The sequence below is a fragment of the Haliotis rufescens genome, unplaced genomic scaffold (assembly GCF_023055435.1).
Source record: "Haliotis rufescens isolate VD_foot unplaced genomic scaffold, xgHalRufe1.0.p SCAF_2, whole genome shotgun sequence".
Lineage (NCBI taxonomy): Eukaryota > Metazoa > Mollusca > Gastropoda > Lepetellida > Haliotidae > Haliotis > Haliotis rufescens.
Window position 1 is genome coordinate 54,001,970 of NW_025963890.1, and position 17,261 is coordinate 54,019,230.

Below are 17,261 nucleotides of genomic sequence, written 5' to 3' on the forward strand. Positions count from 1 at the left end.
GAGACATCACAACACTTCTGCACAGTGCTTTTCTCCTCCTTGGGATGTTGACTTCGTGTACTTGTATACTCGTATAACATGTCACCATGACGATTAGTCATTAAGTGTGTTCTTTGTTACGTGGTCACCAAATGGTGCAGAAAATCCAGTATGTTTTACTTTAATCAATGGTCTTGATGAATTCAGCATTGGATTTTCATCAAAATGCTTATCGAAACAGAATCAGCAGGAGACTGAAGACGGTCTTAAAAACCTATTATGTGATTTATTGATTCAACATGGCCAACTGTGCACACTGATCCCTCATTCCATTACGTCTATTAAAAGATGACAGACAATAAAATCAGTTCAAACTATTTATGTACAACATTTATATGAAACTGAAGTTTCATGAGCTTGTCGGAGTGAAATATGTGACATGATCAACAATGTACATGAGAATGAGTTGTTATTTGTAACAAGTGATATGATTGGTTATTTTACAGTGAAAATCTGAATACAACAAGCAACATGATTGGTCAATCTCATTAATTTCACATCTTAGTTTAGCGGTAGCGAGAACTAATGTCTGATTTTAATGAGATTGCATGATTGGTAATTTTACATTCCAAAACTAAATACAAAAAAACATTTTTTTATTCTACTGATGACAGTGATATGTACAAGTATGACAATGCCAAAGTGAGCTATGTACACTCTATATACACATATACTACTCTATGAAAGTTAAGGACCACCCGATTCTTTCATATTACCATTGTTAAGCTGCCAGGCCATGACAGTCTGGTGATCCTTAACTTATTTTAGTAGCATAGTAAGCACTTGAATATGACACATCTTGTAACTTGGTAACAGCAAAGCTTGTTTACTTCATCAGAAGGTGATATTAATATGAGTTTTGTGGTAAATATCACATATCAATGACATGAGTGAGTGAGTATGGTTTTACGCCGCTTTTAGCAATATTCCAGCAATATCACAGCGGGGGACACCAGAAATGGGCTTCACATATTGTACCCATGTCGGGAATCAAAAACCCGGGTCTTCAGCGTGACGAGCGAACGCTTTAACCACTAGGCTACCCGACCACCCCTCAATGACAAGATACAAAGGTATCAAATAATGGTACACCATATGATACAAATGACATCATATGACAAATAAATTGCAAATATATGAACAAACACATACCGGTATCAAAGTATTCAATAATGTAACATACCTACATTTACACATGTTGTCTCACTTGGATGAGTGGGTGAGTGAGCATGGTTTTATGCCATTTTAGCAATATTTCAGCAATATCACGGCGGGGGACACCAGAAATGGGCTTCACACATTTTACCCATGTGGGGAATCGAACCCGGGTCTTCGGCGGATGAGCAAACACTTTAACCACTAGGCTACCCCTAGGCCACCATCACAATTGGAATGGTCCAAAACAGACATAATGAACACATAATGCCGTACATAAGATTTACAGGAATCTATTCAATTGGTGTTTTGTGCAGTTAAGTGTGAGACTTCATTAACATCTGTCAACCAATGCAACAGTATGAATGAACAGTCTACACAGCACTGAAGCTGGCGTCCAGTAAGATTTGTTTCCTGTCAAGTACCGGTAAAGTTAGCTCATAATTGTCTATTATACTACACCACTTTTGATATGTTTGTCTTTCCATTATACACAAAACTGATTCTCAGAATATGTCAAGTGTATATCTAAATATATCAAACATACTTGATTATCTCTATCAAAAGTGGAGTAGTATATTAACACTAAACCCACTAAAACAGTTGCCAAAAGAAATGTTGGAGATATTAGACTTAAACGTTCCTTCAACAGACAGATGTTCTAAAGTAAATCATGGAGTATAAAATGGAGCATTTTCTCTCCATGTGAAATGAGGTTACCAAAATATAGTCACAGAGAATAAAATCTTATACAGTAAACTACGGTTAAATGAACACGTTATAACGAACTGATGGATAACAAACTGTTTTTTTTAGTCCCAGCCTTTTGTTGTATATTTTATATTTAAAATATTGATGGATATAATGAACACGCTAATAACGAAATAATGGATAAAACGAACTCACTTTGTCAGCCCATGTGTACTCTGTGAGCGACTATGTTTGTTTATAATGAACTGTTAATCTCTGGGCTGCTCACCTGTCACCACGCATGGCTGTTCACAGCGGCAATAAACAAGTGAAGGCTCGTGATTAACTGGATTAAGTACTGACACCTTGTCCTCCATTTGCACCCCCAATTAACAATAGACTCCTGTGTCTGTATGTCAGTGAAACTATCAATAACATATTTATAACATGTTTTTACTTGTGTTATGTATTTGATGTCATTTATGGGATGTCTGCAGTCGAAATACTTACAACGAACGGTCATAACAAACTATGATTAGTGGTCCCTTCGAGTTCGTTATAGTGAGTGAGTGAGTGAGTGAGTGAATATGGTTTTACGCCGCTTTTAGCAATATTCCAGCAATAACACGGCAGGGGACACCAGAAATGGGCTTCACACATTGTACCCATGTCGGGAATCGAACCCGGGTCTTCGGCGTGACGAGCGAACGCTTTAACCAGTAGGCTACCCGACCACCCCTGAGTTCGTTATAACCATACTTTACTGTACTGGCTTTTTTCTCAATGAAAACACTTTGAAAATGTGGTGCAATTTTAAATGATAGTAGAACAGACTGAGCAGTCAAGCAAACTTGTTAAACTCTTATTACGCACACAAAGTTTCATAAAGTTTTAAAAACGTTTCCCTATTCACTTATACACTCACTCAAACACCTAGAAACCTGACCCTGCTGAATTTCACACAAAGAAACACTGTTACACTGATATATTACATAAAGTAAATATCTTCCGCAAAAGCTCTCATAATTCATGGCTAATGTCTGTCTACGAAGGAGTCTTAAGCCACAGACACCTGAAACACTCTTACATCAAGCGTCAGGTGTAAATATTGTAGCCATTTAGTGTCCTGGTCAAACATATCCTAATTCTTTTATCGCCGTTGTGGATTTCTGTTCTCTCATCAAAGACATTATTGCCAGTTATGTACTTTGATTCGGTCGCCAGCACGACCACACAGTGTTTCATTGCCATGTTTTATGGGTGGAGTGGAAGGGGCTTTGTTTTACACAGGTAATCTGGTGATAATTTACACCTGATGGCCCTGTGTTGAACCCTTGGAGGTAAGGTATGGCTGTAAGGTTGCGTGCTACTGTACACAATAGACGGAGTGGGACAGGTACAGCAGGTGCTTGTCATGCATCATTGGCGACATTCCACCTGGCTAGAGACTTAATGAACTGGTGGATCATTGGTGGCCCTAATATTGCAATACTATTTACAAGTAATATTCTCAAAGATTTCTGTTCATAGTGTTCATAAGTTGTGTGACGTTGTCATACTGTTGAAAGCAGCATTAAACCAAACACTGTCCTACCCCTCCTGTGTATCTCTTCCCCACCCACTCAGTCCCCCACACAAGGACAGAAACACTGTCCTACCCCTCCTGTGTATCTCTTCCCCACCCACTCAGCCCCCCCCACACAAGGACAGAAACACTGTCCTACCCCTCCTGTGGATCTCTTCCCCACCCACTCAGCCCCCCACACAAGGACAGAAGTCCTATCCCTCTTGCAATGCCACAACCACTCCTGTACACCAGGAACTACCACCCACCACTAATGCACTTGTCACTGAAAGGATTCCTCACAATCCTCTAAGGTTCCTCCAACATTCTGACAGTGTTTATATCTGTTGAGCAGCAGACTGGGTCACGATGGTGCAGGTTCTGACATCTTCAGTCCAGCAACAGCAACAACAACAGCAACAGCAACAGCAGTGGAGGCAGCAGCAGACCGGGCCATGGTACCTACAGCTCATCCAGCCCCCAGCTTCAGTACAACCTATCAAGGCAGCATGCCCCTGTCATTCCTGGAACAAATCCAAGCAAATAAACATCTGCCATATAAATAAGCAATTCTCAGGATCAAACATATTACCTGACAACATTTTCATGGATCAGATATATGACACTGGGTAGTTCAGCATCTCTACATATTTCTTACCACAACAGCAACAGGGTCGGAAGTCAACCCTGGCTCCTGAAACTGCCCCAGAGAGTGAGTGAGTATGGTTTTACGCCGCTTTTAGCAATATTCGAGCAATATCACGGCGGGGGACACCAGAAATGGGCTTCACACATTGTACCCATGTCGGGAATTGAACCCGGGTCGAACGCTTTAACCACTAGGCTACCCGACTGCCCGAAACTGCCCCAGAGAAAGCTGTCATGGATCATGACTATTGTCATAAAAGAGATTGTCACAATCATATATTTTCAACACAACCCAGACTGTAGTCATTTTTTGTCATTATTTGTTGTTTTACGCCACACTCAGCGATAGTCCAGCCATATGACGGTGGTCTGTAAATAATCAAGTCTGGACCAGCCAATCCAGTGATTGACATCATGAGCATCGATCTACGCAATAGGGGTACGACGACATGCATCAACTAAGTCAGCCAACCTGACCAGCCGATTCTGTTAGTCACCTCTTATGACAAGCATGTGTTGCTGAAGACCTATTCTACCCCGGGTTTTCAAGGGTCAGACTGTAGTCAGTACATATATAGTTTGTTTGTTGTTTGTTTTACATCACTCAGCAATATTCTAGCCTGTAAATCATTGGACACAACAAACCAGTGAGTGATATTGTGAACAACGATCCATACCATGGGTACATGGGGGGATGGAATTAACAAAGTCACAGATACTGACCATCCAATGAGACGACAAGGATAGGTTGGTAGCCTGGAGGTGAGGTGAGGTGAAATGGTATAAGTGTGTTCAAAGATTGATTTTGTGTCTGGACAAGTAAGGGAACTTTTTTTTACATTCGCTTGGTGCATCCAAACATAACTAAGTTACATTTTATAATAAAAAGCTGCACTGGTGCATGTATTATATAGCTAAATTGAGCCCTGAAGTGTCAATCGAAATTCTAGACTATAGTTTGGGTGACTAGTTCTTGAGCTTGCATGCAAACTAAAGGTTGCAGTTCATTATGTGCCAAATTAAAGTATGCCCGACAGAAATGACCTGAAGATGAACAGATCTTCCCACACTCAACCTACTGACGAAAACCACAACCACCATTATGATTGACAGTTGTCGAGTATCATTAAGAAAAATTGGAAATTTAACCGGCTTTACAGAGAACTGTAAGACTTCTAATGCCAGCAATTAGTACAATTAGAGCAGCGTCCTAGTCTATCACTGCAGTCATCTCGCCTAAGCCTGTCAGTAATGCCAGAGAAGCCCCAGGCCATGACCATATCACTGACTGCAGCTGACCATCTCTCTGGCGTTTCTTGCAACTACGTCTTCTTGAGTGAGTGAGTGAGTGAGTGAGTGAGTGAGTGAATGAGCCCTAAGCCAAGACCATATCACTGACTGCAGCTGACCATCTCTCTGGCGATCTTGCAACTACGTCTTCTTGAGTGAGTGAGTGAGTGAGTGAGTGAGTGAGTGAGTGAGTGAGTGAGCCCTAAGCCATGACTATATCACTGACTGCAGCTGACCATCTCTCTGGCGATCTTGCAACTACATCTTCTTGAGTGAGTGAGTGAGCGAGTGAGTGAGCCCAAAGCCATGACTATACCACTGACTGTAGCTGACCATCTCTCTGGCGATCTTGCAACTACGTCTTCTTGAGTGAGTGAGTGAGTGAATGAGCCCTAAGCCAAGACCATATCACTGACTGTAGCTAACCATCTCATTGGCGATCTTGCAGCTACGTCTTCTTGTGTGAGTTAGTGAGTGAGTGAGTGAGTGAGTGAGTGAGTGAGAGAGAGAGACACCACACTCAGCAATAGTCCAGCTATATGATGGCGGTCTGTTAATAATGAAGTCTGGACCAGACAAACCAGTGATTGACACCAAGAGCATTGATCTACGCAATTGGGATATGATGACATGCATCAACCAAGTCAGCAGGCCTGACCACCCAAATCAACATAATCGCCTCTTACGCAATGCATTGGTTGCTAAAGACCAATTCTAACCTGGATCTTCATGGGAGTGAGTGAGTGAGTGAGTGAGCCCTAGGCAACGATTACTCACTGGTGATCTTGAAACTACATTTTCTAGGTATCAATGGTTAACAGGACTTCAGTTAGATCACAGCATGACAGCCCGATATGAGAGGAAAGAAAAAGTAATGCAGGTTTTAGACGCTCATCACCTTGGTGAAAACCATGAGCACGAGTATGATGCTTACCAACCTACAAATATAATCAGGGCAAATGTGGGATTCTAACCCGTCATAGCCCAAAAGGATTTAGACATGAAAATATGTGGGCTGCTTACAGAATGAATTTGGATTCAAACCCACATCAGTCTTTACCATCACACTTCACGTGATGAGAAATGAAAACAAGAGTTTGCCACTAACGTGGCTATATCCCCTGCACCTGTTGCAGAATTTATGACATAATTAAATCTAAACAAACCCTAACCTTTTTTAACTGAGGTGGAACTTGTCAGGGAAATTGTAAAAAGAAGAAGAGTTTGGAACCTAAGTCCATCTTGTTGCCACGGAAACGTAAAAAAATAAAAATTTCTAAAAATTTCATAATAGCAAAAGGCACCAGTTCAGCATGTACCTGACAAACCTGCAAAGTTTCATGAAAAATATTGAACGGTTTATGAGTTATGCTCTGGAACCAACCCTACCCTCACAGAACCTGAGTCTATCTTGTTGGCACAGAAACGTAAAAATTAAAAATTTCTAAAATTTCTAAATAGCAAAAGGCATCAGTTCAGCATGTACTTGACAGACCTGCAAAGTTTCATGAAAAAATATAGAACAGTTTCTGAGTTATGCTCCGGAAACGAAACGGACAGACGGACGGAGCCTGTTTCTATATCCCCCGCCAACGGCAACTTACACAAAAAAAAACCCACACTATTCAAAAGAAGCAAAGGACCACCTGATTCTTTCATATAACTATAGTTAATACATCTTGACATGACAGATCTACAATAGTTATAAAAAAGGGTGACATAACAGATTGACTTTAGTAATATGAAAGAAACGGGTGGTCCTTTACTTCTTTTGAGTAGTATAGGTATTTATGTTTATGTCAAAAGACCATTACATTCTTTTATCTCATACTGAGTTCCAATTGTAAACCATCAAATCAAATGCTCCCTTGTCTCACTTAAAGGGTTAACCTTGTTAGTCGGAACCCTTCCGGTAACTATCTCCCACGGGATCCACTTAACCCTCATAATCCTGGAGCTGGTTCAAATGATTGAAACTAATGATATCATCATTAGTGAAAGTGCACGGCTTCTCCAATCGCTTCAACAGAGCGCCTCAGACAACTGTGTCAGGATCTCTTCGAGTGGCTTCACTCCCCTTCACAAACTGTCCAGCAACATTACCTCAATTATTTTATCAAATTACAATGACAGAAACAATGAAAACACTTTCTTGAATGATATGCCAAAAATGAATATAAGAAGTTTCAAAAAAGGAAGTTGGGTGAGTGAGTGATTATTGCTTAACACCGCATCAGCAATTTCGCAGCTTTTCACAGCAAGAATTTGGGTGCAGGTGTTTGAAATTAAATATTGTTCTATCTTGAAATTTAATTGAAATAAGTGAATGGTCTCTCCACTTAAAAAAAAGAAGAAAACAAAGTGTGTGTGTTTGTATACATTAAAGAGAAAAATTAGAATGAAAAGAAAATTGTCACAAAGGACCAATCAAAATGTATCCATTTTTCAACCATCGTTGAAAATATTTCAAACAAGACACAAAATATATTCTACAATATATAATTAGAAAAATCAGATCAAAATGAATGTTAAAACGTTCAATCCTACACTATGCAACTCGTTTGAAAGCTGTACCTGTTCAAACAAACACATAAACAAAACCAGAAAAAGACGTTCTGATAAAGTTGTACCATAAAATCCAAAGAACAACATGTTTCCATTGGTTCCAGATGCCAATTTCCTCAAGGTGCATCTTATCAGAACCCTGTGTAAATATAACACAGTTACCATCAGTATGACATTCCATTTGCAAACTTCTGAGGCCAGATAAATCAGTCCATCATTTCAAAGACATGACACTCATCTGATTATTCAATTATCGCTGTAAAGAAACTAGCAACATCATCAACAACTTCATGTTTCACACTATTTAAGCTTGGCGGGTTCTGCTTCTTGTCAAAGGTTCTGAGACAAAACAGTCCCAGCAGAGTTCATTTTGGCACACATCAGTTAGTGGCCCCGAGTGGACCAGATCCAGATGATGGATATCAACCAGACTCAGGAGTTGGATCCGAACCAGTCTCAGATGAAGGACCTGGACCAGCTCAGTCTATGACAAGGATGCCAATCCTTGTGCCCTGTTCATGTCTGGTGTTTTCAGCCACACTGAACAATCCTGGAGTAGTTGTTGTTGTAGTTGTTGTTGTTGTTGTTGTTGTTGTAGCTGTATGAGTGAGTGAGTTGTGTTTAACGCCGCTTTTAACAGTATTCCAGTTATATCACATCGTGTCAGCTTAATGTGGGAGGAAAGCCCGAAGTGATGCAGGTCTTAGACGTTTACCACATTGGTGAAATCTAAGAGCACGGGTATGGTGCTGACAAACCTTGAAACATAATCGGGGCGAACTGGGATTCGAACCCACAATCATAGGTTTCTGGCGAATCGCAGCGCCTTAGACGACTGGGCCACCCGTGCCCCCTGTAGCTGTATGAAGCGGCAATCATCAGTATTCAAGCTATATGGCAGCAGCCAGTAATAATCACGTCCGGACCAGACAAACCAGTGATTGATACTATGAGCAACATCTCATGTTGTTGGGGTGCAATGGTACGCAATCAACCAAGTCACAGAGACTAGAACCATATAGTCGCCTCTTACGACACAGGTTACTGAGACTGATTCTAACTCAGAATCCCCATGTAGCTATCATACTTTTACATATGGAGGCTGTTCTAGGAAAAGCTACATACATCAATGGAACCTTTAGATAACTGCATCTGGACCAGTGGATGATGGCATGAGCACTGATCCAAACCATATCAAGGCATGATGACACAGGGAAGAGAATTTATAAAGTAGACACAATTTATGGATAGCAACTTCTTGAATTACTGTAAAGGCGACGTTTTTGATATAAATGCCATTCAAAGACTTGATGACAAAGTCGACCAGGTCTCACATTTGAACAATTGTCCCAACATCAACCTTTGTGTGTGTTCCCTTGAGGTTAGTTTATATACTACCTAAAAGAAGTTTAGAAACATCCGATTCTTTCATATTACTATAGTTAATCTGTCGTGCCATGACAATTAACTTGAGCAATATGAAGGAATTGTGTGTTCTGTAATGTTGATTTGAACAGTGTTTCAGTTATTCAGTCATTCAGGTGAGGTGAAATCATGTCCAAGATTATTGCACTTATATAGCGACATGCATGCATGTGTGTGTGTGGCTGCTTGTACTAGTCCGGAATGATGCTGATTTTTAGTGCTAGCACACAGAGATACCATGCTGCAGTTTAACATGAATACCCCACTCAGACACAGTATACTGACTCTGAGCCGAGCATTCCTTGTTTTAGCCCCTTAATGCCGAGCGCCGGACAGGGTAACACCCCCGGACATTCCGCTCTCAGGGCGGGCGCTCTACCATTAAACCATGGAGCGGTCTTCTGTCATATCACTGTGTGTCAGCTAGATGTGGTATTAAAGCCCGAAGCGATGCAAAACATAGTTACATACCACTTTGGTTAAACCCCCCAGTACGGTTAAGGTGATGACAACCTAGAAACACAATCTGTGTAAACCATGATTGAACACAATCATAGGTTCCTGGCTTGCCCAAGGGATGTAACTCTGTGACCACTGGGCCCCCAGTGCCCCCCGAATCACATTTTCAACATCTCCTAGTTCCAACATCACCCTCATCAAGCTGACAGCCTAAGCATCACCTTGTCAATATTAGTCTGGTAGATTAGGCCAGATTTGGTTGGTTGGTTTGTTGTTTAACGCCGCACTCAGCAATATTCCAGCAATATGACGGCGGTCTGTAAATAATCGAGTCTGGACCACACAATCCAGTGATTAATATCATGAGCATGGATCCACGCAATTGGGATCGATGACATGCATCAACCAAGTCAGCGAGCCTGACCACCCGATCCCGTTATGACAAGCATAGTCACCTTTTACGGCAAGCATGGGTTGCTGAAGACCTATTCTTCTCTGGAATTTTCACGGGTCAGATTAGGCCAGAAGACATACTTGAAAAAAAGCTTCTCTGGTTTATGCACATGATCTTGTTGTTCCCCAGGGCAATTGCGTAATAAGGATATCCAAATGCTACAGTTTATTTAGCCAGGTTTTTTTGCATGCTGATGTTTATCACAAGGGCATTCATATGTTGCAGTTTATATTGGGTGGATAGTTTGCGTGATGATGTTTATCTTGAGGACATTCATGAAGGTAGGTTTACACTGTATGGATATTTCGTGCCATAATGTTTAGTCTCGGGAATCGAGAGTCCGATCTCCATCATCTACACGACAGAAGCACAACACAATAATTACCTCGAGCAGGTGTGGCCTCAGGCAATGTACTTGCCAAAAACATCTCACAAACTATCGTGTTGAATCTTGAAATAACAATAATTACAGCAATCTGTTCAGGTGAATTGGATCTTGAATGTGAGAATCAAATATTGACTTTTTGTTTCCTTATCTGTGTGAGTGAGTGAGTGAGTGAGTGAGTGAGTGAGTGAGTGAGTGAGTGAGTGAGTGAGTGAGTGAGAGAGAGTTAGGTTACATGCTGCTTTGAACAGTATTCCAGGTATATCATGTTGTGCCAGGCCCGAAGTGGTGCAGGTCTCAAACGTTTACCATATTCGTGAACCTCACGAGCACAGGTATGGTGCTGCAAATCTAGAACAGTAACCAGGATTTGAACCCCCATCATAGACGTTTACCCAAGGCATGCAACTCTGTGTCATACACTCCATACATCACTGTGTCACTCCATAGGTAGTCAACAGCTTAAATGTCCATAAATAGTTTTCATAACATGGCCGTCGAGGAGGCCATATTGAGAACAGATAAATCAAGTAGTTTCTAGGGAGATGATGTTTACAGTGCAAGGAAATGCATTTTGAAAGAAATTTAGGAGTATGGTCAAAGGGTAAAATTTAAAATATCACAAACAACTCAACATATGTGGCGAGTCTCACTACTAACTACACATTTGCCTATGGCAGCCATATTTGACTTCAAATGCCTCAAACAAACTTGGAAATACATACAGTGACCATCTCCAACAAGTTTCAGGTCTATGGACCTTTTTGTTTTGGAGACGATTTATGAGAAAAAAATATAATCAAAGATGGCTACTTGCCAGCCATATTGAAACTCCAATTTTGATGCCTTGAACCCTGATAGTAACAAACATCCACATCAAGCCATTTTGAAGAAGTAAAAAACATGTAAAACTTTTAAGCAGCTCACATGAGCTCTTCTGAGCCAAATACTTTACACCCAGTCACAAAAATAACTCCACCTGATACCAAACCCCACATTTACAACTCACTTGACCCCTCTGACTAAGCAATGTTCTGCACACACCTTCCCTAAAGATACCCCATCAAACAAAGACAATGCTTAACAGAAGCGTTTATCAAGGATCCAAAAGCCATGCTTTCCTCAAATGGAGCAAAGAAAGTTCAAAGCGCTGATCGTTTGAGGTTCAGAGAAAAACACCACGGAGGAGGAGGGGGTAATTAGCCCAACTCTGTGATGCTCTGTGCTTCTACAACAGTATCTCCCAACAGCTTGGACACCCTATCTGACTTCCAGTAAGTATCAGCAAACACTCCCTCTCATCCCTATCGTATCTAGCTATCAAAGAGACGGACTCGCTGCTCCATGGTGTTCTCCATCCTTTGTTGGCTTGTTTACTGTGAGCTTTTAGTTGTTTTTATCTCTGTTATTGTTTTGATATGATTATTGGCGTGTGGATGGGAAATAGATATCTACATGAAATTACAGGGGTGTTCTGCTGGAAGGAGAGCCTGTGGATTACAGGATTACTGTGCATGATGGCAGAGTGGGTTACTTAATGTCTTACTTGGACATTATTCTGCACAGAGAGAGAGAGGGAGAGAGAGGGAGAGAGAGAGAGAGAGAGAGGGAGAGGGGCATGTGGTTCTGCTTGTGTGTGTGTGTGTCTGTCTCTGTGCATGTGTGTGTGAGAGAGAGTGTGTGTGTGAGTAGTGCCTGTGTCTGTGTGTGGGGTGGGGGGGTGGGGGTGGGGTTACACGCCACAGAGTCAACCTATGTCAGTCCCTCCATATGTTTCTGTTGCCATGAGACCTCCTGCAATGTGTCCAGTCCCTATTTATTAAATTCTGGATCTGCCCTTGTCGTTATTAGAGTCCCTCCTTGTTGTAATGTCCACCTCTTGACAAGAGAAGTGTGAACCCGCTTTTTTTCAGAGCATCCCATGACGCGCAATCAGCCAAGTCACCAAGTCAGCTAACCACTAGATCCCCAGTTTACTGGACTCTCATGCCAAGCATGGGGTACAAGGGACCTGGTCTGACCTGGACTCACCACAGGGGAGTTATTCAGTCCTCAAGGAAGGCTGCTGTTGACATGCTAATCCTAGGGATGTTACTGGGAATAGCACAGTCCAGAGAAACAGTGTTTACTGGTATACATACAGCAGCATTGCCATCAAGAATCTGACAAGTTCTGAGCTCAGTGAACACCCCCTTTTCAGGAATGAGTCAGTCAGGATTAAAGCCATTAATACACGAGCTGCATACCTGACATAAATTTCAACTTCTTTAATTCTGTCAACGTGATGGTGTGGTCCAGTTGTTTGTGTCTTATCCAAGTACACGCTTTATAAAGGTACTGGCATCTGTACCGAAACATCGCATTTACAGAATAAAAGAAGTTGAAATCCAAAAGCCCAGTCTGTCTGCACTGTTGCCCAGCTTATAAAATGTCATTTAAAGACAAAGCACAGAGTGCTGAACAAAGTATCATGTTTTTTTCCATTTTGTCTCAAATCCTTGAGACATCTGATGAGACTGGTATGTAAATCCACAACATTCAAGTACTTTTCTCCATACTAGACCTTTAATCAAAGAATAATTGTTTGCTTTAATTTTCGTCTAGTGATCTACCTTTGGTTGTTGACAATCTGTAGCCCAGTTTCATATTGTACAGTCTAATAATAGTTACCCCTGGTATAATTTTTTAATGCTCATATACTAGTCTTAAATTAATATAATCTGTGATAATCTAGTCCATCGTTTTGTAGACTATTACTTCATAAGTTGGCATTGTCACGATATGGCTGAAATACTGCCGATGTGACTTCACATTTTAACTCACTTTGATTATACTGATCCACAAACTACAGTGAGTGAGTGAGTGAGTGAGTGAGTGAGTGAGTGAGTGGGTGGGTGAGTGAGTGAGTCGGTGAGTGAGTGAGTGAGTGAGTGAGTGAGTGAGTGAGTGAGTGAGTGAGTGAGTGAGTTGGGTGTATCACCGCTCTAACAGTATTCCAGTTATATCACGGCATGTCAGCTTAACGTGGGGACAAGGCCCAAAGTGATGCAGGTCTGCACAGTGAATTACATAGTCTTAGACGACGGGGTCACTCTGGCCCCCAGTGTAGACCATGGGTGAACATCAATCGATGTCATCAGTTTCTGATGACATCCTAAAGTCAGGCTTTGGTTGAGAGCCCCTTTGCCAGAATGCCACCTTTCAAGCATAGTCTCTCCTACAAGTCAACCAATCCTCACTTTAAAGGTCTGGCGAAACGTCTCCCAAAGCCTCATAATGAAGAGTCCCATGACGCCTTAGTTTTCAAAACCACCAGATGGTTGGGTTCACCACCACAAACTTAGAAGCTGCAGGCCCTGACTAAACTCTTCAGGCCTTCATTTAATAATCTGCAGCTTGTGACAAATAAATCGACATATAAATTTACTGCAGGCCATAAGGACCCATACAAATTTGATACTACAGCCCCAACACTAAATCTAACTGCCACGGGCCTATGGGCAGGTGCTTTTGTTAACACTGTGTTCAAACATGAGCTGCCTCTGAGCATTGAAGTCAGGAACTGTGGAGAGTCCAGTTAGGGAGTCCAGTTAGGGAGTCCGGTTAGGGAATCCGGTTAGGGAGTCCGGTTAGGGAGTCCGGTTGGAGAGTCCGGTTAGGGAGTCCGGTTAGGGAGTCCGGTTGGAGAGTCTGGTTGGAGAGTCCGGTAAGGGAGTCCGGTTGGGGAGTCCGGTTGGGGAGTCCGGTTGGGGAGTCAGGTTGGAGAGTCTGGTTGGGGAATCGGGTAAGAGAGTCCGGTTAGGGAGTCCGGTTGGAGAGTTTGGTTGGGGAGTCCGGTTGGGGAGTCCGGTTGGAGAGTCTGGTTGGAGAGTCTGGTTGGGAAGTCCGGTTAGGGAGTCCAGTTGGGGATTCCGGTTAGGGATTCCGGTTAGGGATTAAAGTTAGGGAGTCGGTTTAGGGAGTCCAGTTAGGGAGTCTGGTTGGAGAGTCCGGTTTGGGAGTCCGGTTGGAGAGTCCGGTTGGGGAGTCTGGTTAGGGAGTCCAGTTAGGGAGTCGGGTTAGGGAGTCAAGTTAGGGAGTCCAGTTAGGGATTCCGGTTAGGGAGTCGGGTTAGGGAGTCGGGTTAGGGAGTCGGGTTAGGGAGTCCGGTTAGAGAGTCCAGTTAGGGATTCCGGTTAGGGATTCCGGTCAGGGATTCCGGTGGGTATTCCAGAAGAGGATTCCAGCTGGGGGATCTGTTTGGGGATTGTTGGGGATTTCAGGTCAGAAAAGACCCTCTGGATCCTCTGGTGGCATTGTTGACTGGAGACTTAAACAAAATATACTGTCTGTGTCTTTCATTGTGAATCATTGTTCATGAATCCAATCACTGTGATAAAACAAGACTATTTCTGCCCGGGACATAAACACCACTCACTCACAGACTATCAAATTACTTGAACTGAATCATTTTCCAAGAATTGGTAAAATTGTCATTTGTCAGATAGATCACATCCAATGGCTGCAATACCTGGCTTCTAGGCTGTCTCCATGCACAATTACAGGATATCTATCTTCCCACAGCCTCCCGCCACATCCCTCCATGGGCAACTTGATAGACCCAGGAACCGCAGTGGAAACACCACTGTAAGCATTATTACAATAATAATCATGTGTTATCTTCCCATAATTTGCTTGCATAGCTGGAAACTTGTTGACAACAAAGAGCCTCTTGACTTGACTATCTTAATTAATGGTTTATTTCCCTTTGATAGTGAGCCATATTTCAATGCAATAATTAGCAGATAAATCTCCTGGGTTCTCAAAATGTTGTTGGTGACCTTGATTTGCTGATAACAGTCCACAGAGGTGAACACACAGTCGGTTATCTCCTACATACAGATCACAGACGTACAGAGGTTTCAACTTATTCACACAACTGACATATGTTTTGAAATTAATTCTTATTTTCATTTGTCAGCATATACGATAAAGAGCTACCATCTCTTCAATGGTTGGTTTGTTGTTAAACGCCGCACTCAGCAATATTCCAGCTATATGATGGCGGTCTGTAAATAATCGAGTCTGGACCAGACAATCCAGTTATTTGACAACACGAGCATCGATCCACGCAAGATGTGTGGACATAATGATAACTTCGAACCATGAATATCTATACCCAGTCTCCGAAATAACTGCCTGCCCGCCTGCCCGTGGCTGGTAACTTTTCTGTAAGGCTGCATGAAATTTTCCTTCACCTTCCCGACTGTCTGGCAGATAATTTTAGCTCAAACTATACACTGATAAATAGAAGGCAAAATAAACAAAAGTGAGTGAGTGAGTGGGTGGGTGTGTGGGTGCGTGCGTGCGTGCGTGCGTGCGTGCGTGCGTGCGTACGTGAGTGAGTGAGTGAGTGAGTGAGTGAGCCCCAGACTATGACTATATCACTGGCTGTAGCTGGCAATCTTGCAACTTCATCTTCTAGGCACCATGAGTGAGTGAGTGAGTGAGTGAGTGAGTGGGTGGGTGTTTGGTCGGGTGATTGAGCGAGTGAGTGAGTGAGTGAGTGAGTGAGCCCTAGACCATGACTATATCACTGGCTGTAGCTGGCAATCTTGCAACTTCATCATCTGCCCCGAGTGAGTGAGTGAGTGAGTGAGTGAGTGAGTGAGTGAGTGAGTGAGTGAGTGGGTGAGTGGGCGTGTGTGCTTGGGTGTGTGTGTGGGTGAGTGAGTGAGTTTGTTAGTGAGTATGGCTTAAACATAAATGATGCAGGTCCTTCATATCTAACCCTTTGGTGAAACCACAAGTATGGAGATGACATCCTCCAAGCAACATAGACAGGGTGAAATGTCAGGGTTTGTCACTTTGTGTGCACCATGTACTACTGGGCCAACCCTGCCATCCAGCTTTTGAGGTAATATTCAATCTGGAAACTGCAGGAATATGTACAGTGAACCTTGCTTAATCAGAACACTTCCATTCCTGGACAAATTGTCTGGATTAACAAATCTACAGGTAATCAAATGAAGAGTGAAGTGTTTTGTCAGCAGTCAGTCCTCAAGTTACAATGTTGTAGTATAAGGTGTTAACAGCTGAGTCAGGCCAGAGACACAGAATAACCTGGCCAATGAACCACACTAACCACTACTGCTGTTGACTGACAGCTATGTTAACACCGGTCAGCTGGGGAACCACATGGCTACCGGTGTTAGTGTTCACTGGGCTGACTGACCATCCAAGTGAAAGAACAAACTAATTTTCCTTATATTTCAGCTCCAAGGTATGAAAGTCTGAGGACCATTTCTGGATGAATTCACCCATAATGGTGCCAAATAGTGTCTGCACAAACAGGATTTCTTTATTTTTCTGTCGTTTAATGCAGCACTCAGCAATATTCCCGGCCTGTTGATAATAGAAACTGGTTCCTGCCCCACAAAGATTTGGTAAATTTTCTAATAAATTGTATATTTATATACTTATCCTATCTCACACTATGCATTTCCTCTAATTCCTCGATCTTGGTGTGGAAACGTCCTAGAACAAAGTTTCCAGCTTCAAAAACCCCACTCACCCAAACACATCCCATACATCACCAAATCACCACT

General features: G+C 42.3%; 1 protein-coding gene across 1 annotated transcript in view; it reads right to left on the reverse strand.

Annotated features, from left to right (window-relative positions):
- Positions 1–343: 343 nt before the first annotated feature.
- The window catches only part of LOC124140715 (RNA helicase aquarius-like), a 75,196-nt gene continuing 58,278 nt past the window's right edge, over positions 344–17,261 (reverse strand). The window contains exon 40 of the mRNA XM_048400161.1: positions 344–3,972. The gene's annotated coding sequence lies outside the window, so the exon portion shown is untranslated. The remainder of the gene's footprint in view (positions 3,973–17,261) is intronic.